The 14,856-nt window shown below is 39.7% G+C and overlaps 1 protein-coding gene across 1 annotated transcript in view; it reads right to left on the bottom strand.

Annotated features, from left to right (window-relative positions):
* HS3ST5 (heparan sulfate-glucosamine 3-sulfotransferase 5) overlaps positions 1-14,623 on the bottom strand; it is a 123,354-nt gene extending 108,731 nt beyond the window's left edge. Inside the window, exon 1 of the mRNA XM_063290920.1 lies at positions 14,430-14,623. The gene's annotated coding sequence lies outside the window, so the exon portion shown is untranslated. The remainder of the gene's footprint in view (positions 1-14,429) is intronic.
* Positions 14,624-14,856: the final 233 nt, after the last annotated feature.

Here is a 14,856-nt window from a genome sequence, read left to right as displayed (position 1 = left end):
CCTGAGCTTTCCCTTTCCTGACATCTGCTCTTCAGTTCTGGTTTACACTTATGGACTCCTCCTTCTCCTTTTTACTCTCAGATATGCATTCCCTTATCATGCTAAGTATAGCTAAATTCTGTTATGTTATATGCAAAATGTGCAGTTGATTGACTGATATGTCCACTTAATTTTATGATTTGTACCTTTCCATATATGTGTATCCTTTTTTCAGGCTATGTAGTTTTATTATGTACTGGTTTTTGACCACAATAAAGATTTTCATTCATACTCCTTTGTGACTGGGGCCTCTTTTCTTTTCCTGTTTGTGTCCTTTTTTTGTTGTCAGACTATCACTAAACCTTTTGTTTAGCAACAACAAAGGGCTTCTTCCTCCATTTTTTCTTCCCATTGGAATTGTTTGCAACTGTTTCTTTTTTGAGCTGGTCTATGATTGTAATATAGTGATATGACTATGGCGAGACTGTATAGCTTGTCTTGTCTTGTCATTGCAACTATGCTTTTATTCTCTTTAGGTACTTCTTTAGTCATCTTCAGCTCCTTCTGCCTTTAGTTGCTCCAGGCAGCTATTCATCATTGCTCTGAATTTATTAAAATCTTCTTTTTTGAAGACAAAGGTAAGTGTTTGACTATGCTCAGTTCCAATGTTATGTGGTCACTTTGCCTTAATGTCCTGTTAATTCCATTTTGCTCTTCTTTCTCATGGTCTCACATCATCTCTAAATCTCTATTGATTTAACCAAAAATATGTTGTTCCATTCAAATACTTCACATATAAATATTTAATTCTTATGTTTCTGTAATAAACTATATTTCTGATTACTCTAAGCCAGTGTTTTTCCAACTTGGCAACTTTCAGATGTGTGGACTTCAACTCCCAGAAGTCCCCAGCCAGAATGCTGGCATTTTATTTTATTTTATTTTATTTATTTATTTTATTTTAATCATGCCTTTATTATTTTTATAAATAATTCAAGGCGGCGAACATACGTATTACTCCTTCCTCCTCCTATTTTCCCCACAATAACAACCCTGTGAGGTGAGTTGGGCTGAGAGAGAGTGACTGGCCCAAGGTCAACCAGCCAGCCTTCGTGCCTAAGGCGGGACTAGAACTCTCCATCTCCTGGTTTCTAGCCTGGTGCCTTAACCCCTAGACCAAACTGGCTCTCTTCAAAGCTGGGTGCCCCAAAGCCTGCCATGATAAAGCCTAACACATAAAGCATATCTATTCAGACGAATGCCATAATGAAGTGATACCAAGTGGTTACAGCTATCTGCAGACCTCCTATTCCTTGCTACATACACTATTCTTTTAAAGTACTGCTTTTGTGGAGCTGACCCCACAAAGGCATAAGCATGCACAAACAATGATCAAGATATGAAAATTCCTCTGGGAAAAATTGGTTTTGAAGGGCATCATACAAAATCTTGTAATAAATTATTTTTAAAAGATGCTGCAAAAAGCATGGGAGCTACATGTCTGAGGACACATTCATATATACAAGTGTAACAATCACTGTACATAGGTAAATATTTATTATACTTTGAGGAAAATAATACCTGTAGTTGAAATGGATGTGACAATAAATAATTGCCCTGACTCTTCCAGTCTGTGTATGAGGGTAAAAATGTCTGAACTGGCATATATATTTTATATGTTGATGTGGGATGTAAGATCATGCTGAATTATTACATTTAATTGAAACTAGCTAGATATTAGTTTACAAGAACCAGTTTTGGGTAGTGCTTTAAGGCACCAGCCTAAAAACTGGGAATCTGTAAGTTCTAGTCCTGTCTTAGGTACAAAGCCAGCTGGGTGACCCTGGGCCAGTCACTCTCTCTCAGCCTTAGGAAGGAGGCAATGGCAAACCATTTCTGAAAAACCTTGCCAAGAAAACTGCAGGGATGTATCCAGGCAAATGCCAGGAGTCAAAAACTGATTCAAAGCCATCCCTCCCCAAAAATCAATTTATAAAAGTTGCTTAAGTGTTTTATATTTTCCTTCACTGGCCCTTGGTAAAATTCTTTATAGCAATGTCTATGTATGTGTCAGGCTCCAAAAATAGTCCTGTTCATAGTATGAATGACAGAGTTTTCTTAATAAGATTTATTGAAGTGAAAGGGATAGGATTGCAAGAATTTCGGCAACTGAACTATTTCCCACTTATGACTAATTTATTTCCTAAAACATTAGGGTGAATTTCTTTCTAATGGCTTTTCTGTGAACTGGTAAGAATGTAGGTATCTATTCACAACACCATCGCCTGAACCCTTATCAGCCTGAGAACTCACCTTTCCAGTCTGTGCATGAGTGTGTGTGTGTGTTTGTTTAAGATGTAATCTACTCAGCCAATACTGAATGATGTTTCTCTTATAAAAAGCATAAGCAGAACTGGACAAACTTCAGAATACCAGACAGTCCCTAAAATAAATGTAATTTGCATGTCAGTACTAGAGATTTGAGATTCCAGAATAATGCTATAGAGGAAGCAAGGAAAGAGACAGGAAAAAATTATTGAACTCCAATATTGGCTTCCCAAACAGAATTAATTGTATTGAATTAAGAAAACTTCAGTTAATCCCTGGAGTATTGAAACACTCCATCATTTTAATGTTCTGAAATAGAGGCTTCCCTCCCCAACATAAAAGATCTGAATAAAAAAATAAATGAAACTAGGCAAGCATTGTATTTCCTTACTGAACTTGTCAGTTCTCAACAGCTGAATATACCACTCAGCATTTGGGAACAGAATGGCTTTGTTAAGTTTCTAAGCCTTCCTAATTATGCACATTTGCGAGTTCAGAATTCTTTCATTTCAGACAGCTTATATTATCTGATGTAGCTCTTTCAAGACTACTCAGAAACATCATCTGCCAGGATCAGAAGTAATTGAACCGATATCTACTGGGTGCAGCTTTACTGTGTAATTTTTCATTTTCTTGAGAAGGCTTTAGAGAGAGAGACAGAACATGACTACAGTCCCACAGAGGTATTTTGACATTAGACTTAATAAAGCATGAAGAACTCATTAATAAATAACGTTCTGCTACGTTAACAAATAAAACTGAATGCCTGTGTTGAGTCCAGGAGAAAATTGTGACAAGCATGTGGCTAAACGATTGGTTAAAAAGACTGCAACAACTCTTTTGCTGCCATACTTGGCACAACCCAGCGTAAAACTGTATAATTTAAGGGGAAAAAAATCACACCCAAGTTCATGCATACTTGAATCAGTGTATATAGCCTGTTAGCTCTCTTTGAGTCTAACCTTTGTGAAAGCAAGTATCCATTCTACTGACTAAGAGGTAATTATATCATGTAAGTGTCCTTTACAGAGAAAATGCCATGGCTATTGGCATTTCCTAGACAAAAGACGAAGGTTTCCATTGCTTCCTTCCAGGATGTTTTTTTCAACTTCCCACTCTAGTCTACAATCTTGATATTCACTGATAATCTCCCATTCAAATTCTAATCGGATACAATCTTACTTAGCTTCCAAGTGTAGCCAAGATTGGCCAGATACTGCCTCCTGGTGAGATACTAAACATAACTTGCCCCATTTTAGCAAAAATCTTGCTTAAAAATACAACTTATATATAGTTATATCATGCAAATGTATAATCAAAAGAAATATGGTGCAGATAAATGAACTCAGCATTGGGGTATATATTTCTTTATGTATTTAGAAGATTACTCCAACTGTCCCAGTGTTCCTTACAAAAGAGAAATTATGTACAAATGAAGTATGCTGGCCCAATCACCTAATTTCTGTCCTTCTAGTTTACAACTCAGGACATATGGGATGGCAATCCCTATATGGCTTCATACTCAGTGTACTTTAAGTCTACTGTATAGTAACACATTCAAGCACTATGATAAAACGGGATCACATCTGTGCCTACCATGGAGAAATCCAATGTTCTTTCCTGCTTTCAAGAACCTAGTAAACTTTTTCAGGACCTAGGAAAAGCTACTTGACAAGGAAATGCAGATAGATTCATAGGTTTCCATGGAAGGGGGTCAAAATTGGCAAGATGGCAGGTGAGTGGATTCTGTGAACTGGGCTGTATTCTAGCACAATGTATACCTGGCTGATGACTGAAATATATAAGCAAACAAATAAATAAATAAAGGAATAATGTTCTATAGCGACCACTTGTGTGCATAAAGGAGAGACAGCAAAACTTTTATTTATTAATAAAAGCAGAGAAGTAACAGCAGCTATGAAAGAGAAAACCAATGATGTCCTTAAACAAAATATGGACAAAATATAACTCAGGCTCTGACAACATGAAGAATAATTCATATGCCCTTTTAAGAGAGAGCAATGGATGTTTTGGCAGGAGGACAGTTTTAGTGCAGAATTGCTAAACTACACATAATCTGTTCATCAGGAATTATCTTGTAGGTCCAGCATTATCTATATCTATGCATATTCATTTGCAGAGAAATTCACCAACTATTTCAGCCAAAGTGATAATTTCCACTTGAACTAGTATTATCCATCAACAGAGGTAAGGGAAAATAGAATGTGATTGTCATTATTTTAATAATTTCTCATTGAATTATTAATTTAAAAGCATTTGCAATTAAACACCTTTAAGAAACAGTGCGATGATTTTACTGTATTGGAACTGATAACATATATTTGAAGTGCTACCAAATAGCATTTGAAGCATGAGATAATTTCCTTTGGCTCTGGACCTACTTAAGAAGTTATTTTTGTAGATAAATGTGTCAATTATTTAAAGAGAGAAATCCACATTTTTTAAACTTAGGTTTTGTTACCTCACTAAATAGCTGCCCAGAGTCCCTCTTTTGGGGGAGATGGTTGATAATAAAATTTGAAAAATAAGTAAATAAATAGCCTACTGTACATGAATTTAAAAAACCCTTGCCTTATAGGAAGGAATGTTGAATGGAAAAATACAAAGCTTCTGTGATAAATAAATAACCCATATGCAACTGGACAGTGAAATGCAAAGAGCTGTTCATGTAATGCATCCAGGTCTCTGAACCATTGGAAGGTTGCCCAACCTGGAAAGCAGCTAAAGAGCCATGTGATCTACAGTCACATGCCAATTATGTTAATGCTCCAGTCAGGATAAGATTTAAAAAATTAAACAGGTCAAGGATTCAGCTGGATCCTTGAACTTGTTAATGAAACTATGAAGCCTATGTAACCCATGTTCTAGAGTCCTGGTTTATTATTTTGCTATGTCAACCAATCCCTAAACTATGGTTAATAATCTGTGGTTGGAAGTTCACTAGGCCTAGTTCAGATTATTTTTTCTGACTTCTAAACTTTTCTTTACGAACTAGTCCCATAACAAGGCATCCTTTAAATATGATATGCCACCTAAGACAACTTTTTGGTTAATTTATAACATGGTAAGAAGACAAACAATACATGCACAAAGAGAATCCTGCATATTTTCTTTTACAGATAATAAAATAGGTAAAGAGTAATACATAAGTGCCATTATCAATAGAAGACAAAGGTGAAGATGTTTTCAAGTTCAGTTCAAATCTTCCTGACTACATGCACATAATCATGTAGTTTTCTTGGAAGAGACAGACATAATTTGATACTGCTTTCTCGGGGATGTGAGTTTTGACTTCCTGTGCTACCTTATAGCCTTGGGATTCCCTAGTGATATCCTATCCAAATACTAACCAGGAACAACCCTTAGCTTCTGAGCCCAGTCAAAGTTTTGCCCCATCGGAATTGTGTCTTGTACAGAAAATATAGTCTTTATACTTACTTCTATAGATCTGCAATGAATTCAATAGCCAACATATATTTTCTGAAGAAAAAAGAGAGCTTGCATTATAACAATTTACAGGATTTGGACAGCAGATAATAGCCACTTCAACAAATCCTCAAAACTGTAGTGTGTAAAACAGTATACCTCTACAGATATAGAAGTATTTATCAAATAATATAAAGTTTATTTGGCAGCACTGGGCACAGAAATGAAACTAACTCTACAAATGAAAAGAGAAGTGATTGTGGGCTAGGGATATTTTTGTTCATCCAAAGCCTTTTGTGATGTATGTGACCATCTTTGAACAAAGTGACCATCTTTGAACAGGAGAAATCCTGGTTTCATTCCAAAACAGTTTAAATTGGAATTGATTAGGAGATCTAATACTGTGGCTCAAATAGAGACCAACCCCAAACACTGACACATTCTTACTTGTTTTGTGAACAATGATGCTTCATTCTTTTCCTAATGCTCATATTCCTTAAAAAAAGTGTTTTTCTTCTACTTGTAATAGCTAATTGGTGCCACTGGGATATATGTCTTTTCCCCATGATTTCTTCCTCTTGCTTATTATTGGTAGCTGGAGAAAGGCTACAATGAGCTACAAACCTACTAAAAGGAAGACAGATGGATTACCAGGTGGAATGATGGCAATGCTGAGGGATTTGTGTGGTGTCATTTGCAAATTAGAAAGTGGAGCTTACTAACTTGAGTTCTGTCTTTATTGATCACTCCAACCTTATCATCATGGTATAAAAACTTTCACAAGAAACAATTCTCCAATTGTTATTTCACACCCGCTGTTTTCAAAGTGCACTTCTAGCAGGACTCCCTAAAATAAACGGTTAGAATTTTATAGATATGCGTGAGAAAGAGCTTGGCTAATTGCTGAGCAGTTGGGATTTTAGTACAAGGTATAAAAGGAGCCTGCTTGGAAAACAAGTCAATGACAGTCCAAATTACAGTCTTGTTTTTACTCTCAGGTAAATCGACAATAACATCCATGGCTATTTCCTTCCATGGAGCCTTGGGGGAGGCTACGGCTTGTAAAAGTCCTTGCGGTTCCCCCCCCCCTTCCTCTTTGCTTGGGCACAGACGTGGCATGATGTGACGTAGGACTGTACATCAGCACGAAGGGAGGGCCACCAAAATTGGCGCCTCACCAAGTGGAGAGTTTTTATGAAGGCAAAATGACCTGCAGATTTAATATCATGGGAATGGTGCAAAATCATCTGGCAAAAAGACTCAGGCACGTAGATTTTGTTACAATACCAGACATTGTCAATTTCAGTTAATTGGGCTTTGCTACATTGTAGCCAGGAATGTTAGGCAACACCTGAAGCAGTTCCTCTTTTAGATCAGCCTGCACTTTCACTTTCCTGGCTACTGCTTGTTTGCGCATTACGCAAGCCATTCCAAGCTGCTTCTGAGAGAAAACTGTGTCTACAATTTGAGTTTGGGCAGTGTGATACTGCGGGAGGCGAGAAAGCGCATCAGCAAGAAAATTCCTCTTTCCCGGAAGGAAGTTAAGGGTAAAATTAAAACGGTTAAAAAAATTGAGCCCAACGAATTTGTTTGCCATTCAGTTTCCTGGGAGTTTGCAAAGCTTGGAGGTTTTTATGATCAGTCCAAACCTCAAAGGGGTAGAGAGCACCCTCAAGTAAATGCCTCCAGTGTGTGAGAGCAGTTTTTACAGCAAAAGCCTCTTTTTCCCAAATGGGCCAGTTGCGCTCAGAGTCAGAAAACTTGCAGGAGAGGTAAGCGCAGGGGCGGGGGAAACCTGTTTCATCCTTTTGAACTGAAACTGCCCCCACAGCTGAGTCAGAAGCATCTGCTTGTACAATAAAGGGGCGAGTTGGGCCTGGGTGGGTTAGAATGGGTTCCCTAGTAAAAAGCAGTTTTAAACTGTCAAAAGCTGCTTGACATTCAGACGTCCAGGCAAGTTTGGCCCCAGGGGAGGCAACTTTCTGGGTTTCCCCCCTCCCTCTAGTTTTTAACAAGTCAGTGAGAGGCAAAGCAATTTGAGCAAATTGGGGTATGAAATTTCTGTAAAAATTCGTGAAACCTAGAAAACTTTGAAGTTGGCATCTGGTGTGAGGGGGTTCCCACACCATGATGTCTTATACTTTGGCAGGATCCATTTCCACCCCCTTAGAGGAAATACGATAGCCCAAATAGTCCAGCTGAGACTTGTGGAACTTGCATTTAGAGAACTTGGCATACAGTTTAGTATTTCTCAGCTTGCATAAGACTTTTTTGACAAGGTGAACGTGGTCTTTGAAGTTGTCAGAATAAATTAAAATGTCATCTAAGTAAACCAGGACCCCTTTGTACAAATGCTCATGGAGGACCTCATTGATATATTGCATGAACACTCCAGGGGCCCCTGCCAACCCAAACAGAAGGACTTTGTACTGATAGGAACTGAGAGGGCAGTTAAATGCTGTTTTCCATTCAACCCACTCCCGAATTCAAATCCTAAAGTAGGCTTCTTTGAGGTCAAGTTTGGTAAACACCTTTCCCTTCAATAGGTGTGATAGCATGTCTTTCATTAAGGGAAGAGGGTACTGATTGTTTATTGAGATGGCATTTATTCCACGGTAATCTGTGCAGAGTCTCAGAGACCCATCTTTATTTGCCCAGAAGAGCACCGGGGCTGCCAAAGGTGAATTGGCAGGCGCAATGAACCCCCGCGATAAGTTTTTGTCAATAAATTCTCTGAGAACTTGTTTCTCAGTTTCTGACATGGCATACATTTTAGGCTTAGGTAGTTTAGCCTTCGGGTCTATTTCAATGGCACAGTCTGTTTTTCTGAGAGGAGGCAACTGGTCGCACTCTTTCTCATCGAAGACATCAAGAAAGTCTGTATATTCAGGTGGAATGTCGGGTTGTGCCAAAGGTTTCACCACAGGGGTGTGGTTGAGGAGGGTGCCAGCTACCTTCCCCCCTGGTTATAGTACAGTAAAGAGGTTGCCAACTCTATTGTTAAACAATAAGGCACCTGAGTCCCAATCGATCTGTGGCTTTCTACTCTTTAGCCACAGGAGTCCCAGGATGATAGAATAGTTGGCAATAGGGGCTACAATAAATTGCAAGGTTTCTTTATGCCCTCCCAACCTCATGGCCAAAGTCTCAGTCCAGAATTCCATGGGACCCCCATGGGTGACTGAGCCATCCATCTGAGTGAAAATAATGGGATTTTTAAGTCTCTTGGTTTTAAGGCTCAGTGTGTCAATGAGGGCAGGGTGTATTAAGCATTTTGTGTACCCTGAGTCTAACATTGCTGTCAAAATGGCTTTGTGCCGGGTCCTTAAGTTTTTTAATTCTACGCAAGGTGGGGCAATCATCACTCACAAAAGGGTCTTCTTTGTCGTCTATGTCCAAAGGCATGTTGCACCCTGGAGTTTCCACCTGCTCGTGGGTGCAATTTAGAACAGGTGAAATTTGTTTCCCACTGGCTCCAGTTCCTCCTGTTTGGAGTCTTTGCTGGAGTCAATTAGAGACTTCACGTCTGGATCCTTTTAGGCCAGCACTGATGCAGCTGCTGCCTTGCATCTGGTCGGCGGGATTTGGTTGCTCCTTTCAGTGCTTCTGGGCATTCTGCTGCTCTGTGGGTGTCCTCGCATTTGAAACAGCTGGCTTTTTTCCCTGGCCATTCTTTCCAATCATCCTTGTCAGGCAATTGTCTTTGTTGGGTGAAGGGAAATTGACTTGGGGCTACTGTATTTCTTCCCATCGTTTGTGCTCGGAGCTGCCGATGGAACTGGTACTGGGTATTCTCTACCTCCCCTACAAGGCAGATCCAGTCCTTCAGAGGGGGAGATCTCTGCAGCAGAGTGCCCATCTCAGAATTTCTGGCTGCAATCCCCCTTTGAAGTAATCAATCTTAGTGGTTTCTGACCAGTCCATAACTTTTCCGGCAAGAGCCTTGAACTCCATGGCATACTCTGACACAGTTCTTCCCCCTTGCCTAAGTTGCTGGATACCTGTCTTTGCTCTCATCTTGTCCAGTGGGTCCTCGAACTGGTCTCTCAGTGCCCTCATGAATTTGCACAGGCTGCCCAGCTCTGGAGCCATGGCATCGTGCAATTGCACAAACCACTCAGCAGCAGGTCCCTGGAGTCTGGCACCGATCTGGCTCACTTTCTTGTACTCAGTGGGGAAGCAAGATCCATATTCCTTCATGTATATGGACACGTTTGTCAAGAAGAATGCCAACCGTCGTGGGTCTTCATCAAACTTAACTTGTATGTCCTTTGGGGTTGCACCCTGTGTCACCCTGCTGGGCAGAGCTTTCCCCCAGTCACCTTGGCTCTCTGGGTGGCCTCCACTCCGCCGGCGCCTCACTGGGGATTCAAAATTCCGGGTTGGGTTTAGGGTATGCCGCCTTCCTCGTGAGTCTGGCGACGCCACCCTGGATAGCTGAGTTGAGATTTCTGCCAAGGGGTACACCATGGTCTCCAGGGTTCTCGATACCTGCTGCAACACCACTTCCATGGCAGACATCCTTGCCTCCAAATTCCACATTTCTTGCAGAGTTCCATTGGGGTCTGGAATGGTCCCATGTGACCCCGGACTCTGCACCCTTACTTATGCCTCCATGGGTGGAGGGGCCCTCCCCTCTTCTTCTCTGGCACTGATCTGGGAAGGACCCATCTGTGGTTCTTCGATAATAATGCTCGGCGTTTGAGGCTCTCTCGTGAAATTGAGGGAGTGGAGGGCACTTTCCAACTCCGTCGTGTTGAGCCAGGGTTCCATCTAGCACTCACTGTCTCCACTCCCTGAGCTCTCCTCCATCTCAATTTTTTCTTCTTCCACTTTGGCCTATAGCATGGTCCTCTCTGATGACGGTAGAAGCGATGGCTGCTTAGCCCGGGACTCTCCGTGTTTAGGCATGGTTCGTCAACTTTCAGCTGATTACTTGCTTAGGAAGAGTTTTTGAAATTATGGATTCACAGCTTAATGTCAGCACCTGATGATTTGAGCATTCACACAATCACAGTCAGGAGGCTGGGATTCCTTTAACTGTTTTAATGAAGCATAATGAACGGTACAGAAGGCAAGCTGCGAATAAAGATTTCCCGCTCAAACCTAACTTAAAAACTACATTCACTTAGTTAGTCCCCTTTCCCATGAAACCATGTCACTCCCCCTCCCATCCAGATGGTATTCCTGGCATATCTCAACCTCGCGTCCTTGATGTGCTCCATAGCCATAATAAACCACTTTACACTCCAACTTCACACACCCCTCCCATCTGGCAACATGGGAGAAGGAAACGATGGGAGATGCCCCGATAAGGGTTTCTGTGAAACCTTTGATTGGGGAATCTGACAGGGAGCATTTGAAAATAAAGGTTGCACATTTTCAATTCAGCAGGCTTTCCAACTTTTCATCTTCGTTTAGCTTTTAATCTATATTCCACATGGTCCATTCTCTATCTTATAAGAATTATTAGTAACTTTAAAAAGCAGAGATGATGTTTTCATTGCTTGCAAAGTATAAATGGAAGTAGTGGTTTAACATATGTTAAGTTAAACTGCATATTGTATGTTAGACTGCAGGTTCAAACCCCCTGTCAGTTCTTTCATACCATTCATACACAATGCTTTTTCAGCAGAGGTAGTTCAGTGACTGATAATAAATGTGTGCTGAGTAATCCTATGTGTGCCAATTCGGTGATGGAACTTACTCTCAACTCCCAATACAATAGATTCCTGCTCAGGGCCAAGGCTTTCCAATATACCTGAGATGTTCCCACAACCAAATTAAAAACTAAATTGAGGAAGTGCTTTCTTCACCTCTATGTTAAAAAGAAGCAAAACAAATATTTGCTAAGAGAACTGAGTTTTCCTTTCACCCAGTTCATCCTTTGGCAAATGCTTTGGACAACATTTAACAGAAGAGGCATTATCTACTGCTCTCAAAATTGTGCAAATCCTCCTAAAGAATTTCTATGCAAAGCTCCAGAGTGCATATGAAGCATTTATCTTCCAATCAATAAAGCAGCCACATCTTTTTTCAAGCTGCTTTTGTGAGCTGCTCCCAGCTGTCTCTGCAGATGTGTGCATGGATAGCCATTGTGCTTCATACACACACAAAAGAGGGGGAATAACCAGGGAAACATCTCTCTAAGTGTGCATTTGTTTCTCAAACACTGCTTTCAGAGAATTGGTCAAAGCAACTTTAGAGAAAGGGAACCCAGTTCCTATAGTGCTGAATCAGATGATTCTGACTCTAAAATGGAGGTTATGAGTAGACCAAAGATGTCCGACATAATCTCAGGGTGGAAGAGCTAAACTCTGAAATAAACCATTGATCATCTGTCAGCCCTATATGGTAGACCAGAGTAAGAAACAGACACCATGCAGACCTAACACTACTTTGATTAGAACAGCTTTAGTAACAGAATCTTGCATATCTGATGTGTTTCCTTTCCTCCCTCTTTTATCTTCATGAGAACTGGGGGTGGGGGAGTTGTCTGAGGCATCTTTGCAAACCACTTTCTTGGCCTGAGTTCAGCTTTCATTTATCTGATCATTGCCTTGGCAGCGGATCTTCCCTCTGTCCTTCAAGGACAGCCTCTTTATTCACTACATCATCAACATATGTTCACTGTTCTTGGTTACCTAATATGTGTTAGTGTATCATCAGTTTTCAGTACTTTTTGCTCTTTTGTGGGTCCCCACCCCAATTTAAATAATATAAAGCAGTATGCAAAACACATAAATAATTTCTGCACTATATGCATGCCTTGTAACATGAGAAAAGACTCCAAGATATGTAAACCCGTCTGTGCAAAGACCTTTAAATGAATATGTATAGACTGAAAAATGGCTCTGCTACCACACCACTGCCTCCCCGCACAGCCAGCTTAGGAGACTGTATTTCATTACGAAACCTCCATAATTTCATTTACTGCTTCCCTCTATTTGCTACTTTATCTCTGCTGATCCTGATCATCCAATGTCCCTTTACAAGAATTAAGCAATGTTTTAAATAGGAGCAGATCCAGCAAAGAAGGCATGGGCACACTTGTGTTGTGTTTCCATTTAATGAACTACTATTAAAGCCCAAGAACAGTTGTACATAAAACTTTAAAAGTTAAAAAAGAGGTGGAGAAAACCACACAGTTTAACTCTTATGGGCAAAATGATAATTTGCAAAACTACTATTTGCAATCTATTGCTTTATAGACTTATCACTTCTCAATCCTTGCCTTCCTTCAGTTAGATCAGGTTGGTGTACAAAGAAGTTAATCAGATGCGATTTAGGATTTGTTTTTTTTTAAAATCCATTCATCATTATTGTCACTATTCAGTACAAGCTTCAGTGTAAAAAAAAACCTTGAAGTGCAAATGCAATTTTTAAAAAATCAGATAAATAAGCTTTTTCAGGTAAGTGAATCTTGAACTTAAATAATTTTGTACGCAGTGGAGACACTTAGCATCATGGTAACATCCTATTTGTGCTTGAAATACTAATTTTCAATTGAAAAATACAGGCAGCGTAAAGGAATATAGGAAGATCTACAAGGAAAGAGTGACTGGAAACAGAACATTGAGAGGGAGGGAGGGAGGGAGGGAGGGAGGGAGGGAGGGAGGGAGGGAGGGAGGAGCTAGGAAAAAAGCAAAGTCCATAAGATTAATGCACTGCAAGGACAGCAGGCTGCTTCAATGCCTTTTCCTCTCTCCGAGATCAAGTCTTCTTCTCATTAAATCAGATTCTAACCCATCCAGGTGGATGGTCCTGCTTTTTTTCCTGCTAGTTTACATGGCTGGAATTTTATGGTGTTTTAAATCTCTTTTCTGACTATTGTATGCTGCTCAGAGTCTGCAGGAACACAGCAGCACAGGAATAGGATAGGATAGGATAGGATTTTGATAGTACTCATATAAATTTAAATGACAATCAATAATTAACCTCTTAGGGTAAAATTATTTATGATGTAAAAAACCAAAGACTGGGTTGAATCTTTTGTATTTGGGTGTTATGTCAAGAGATTAACAAAGGATGGATGGGTGAGAAGTTAAAGTATGTTTCTGAAATGTAGCTTCTTCGTCCAGAAGTGGAAATAGCCATAGCAATCTACCATGTAATCAATCAGGCAACCAATTTTTTTTCCTTCCTGTGACTAACAACAATTTTATAGGGTGAAATATTTATCAGGGAAGTAAGACGGAGTAGGGAAAAGGTTAAACCCCTTTTACTTAATGCCAGATCCCAATATATTCGTCCACACGCATAGTCAAAAAAGCAGCTGGGGGATCCAATCACTGACCTTTCATATTGCATCCATTTTTTTTTCCTTCAATAATATAATTTCTAACCAAAATACTGCAATTCCTAATCGGTTATCAAATATTCACATTCAGTATGAGGATTAGCTATTTTTTTTTTTCCTAAGTGGACCAGCATCCCCTATAACACATATTCAATCAGGCTCAGGATATGAAAAAAACAGATGAAATAAAAATAAATTACTGGATGTGTTTCCAGCAGGAAATTTACCTCCATGATATTCCAGAATAAGGAAAACAGGTACTACAGGGTTTTCCTTCCTACAGCTCAGAAAATGTTACAGTGTACATGAAAGTACTGGGAAGTTATGTGCAGAAATACAAAAAGTTGAAAGTGTAGGCTTTCAAAGAATCACTAACCTTTTTATCCTTTTGCTCATCCAAAAGATCTGGTACATCTACTTCTGACCACAAATATTCAAAGCAAAATTTATGTCTCCAAGTCTTCAGTGCTTAAAAGCCTTCAGCATTTATGTAAGGGACCAGTGACGTGTTAAAGGGTGTCCAGAAACAGAAAGGATACATAGATACTTCTTCTTAATTGTGTTCTGACTTCTTAAGGCTGTAGAAAAGAAGAGGAAAAAGGTACTTCTGAGTAATGCAATTCCATACATATATAACAATAATGAAAATGCATTGACCATATATCTGAGCTACAGATACTGTATGTACTTGGTGATAGCATTCAGCTTCTGTGACTTTATTCTTGGTTTAATTTTGTCTCTTAAGTCTAACAATATAGATTGGCATCACACCATCTCCAAGACATCCTCTGCCCAACTCATTT

Source organism: Candoia aspera, chromosome 1 (assembly GCF_035149785.1).
Source record: "Candoia aspera isolate rCanAsp1 chromosome 1, rCanAsp1.hap2, whole genome shotgun sequence".
Lineage (NCBI taxonomy): Eukaryota > Metazoa > Chordata > Lepidosauria > Squamata > Boidae > Candoia > Candoia aspera.
The sequence above is the reverse complement of the archived record's forward strand: the minus strand, read 5'-3'. Positions and strand labels throughout refer to the sequence as shown.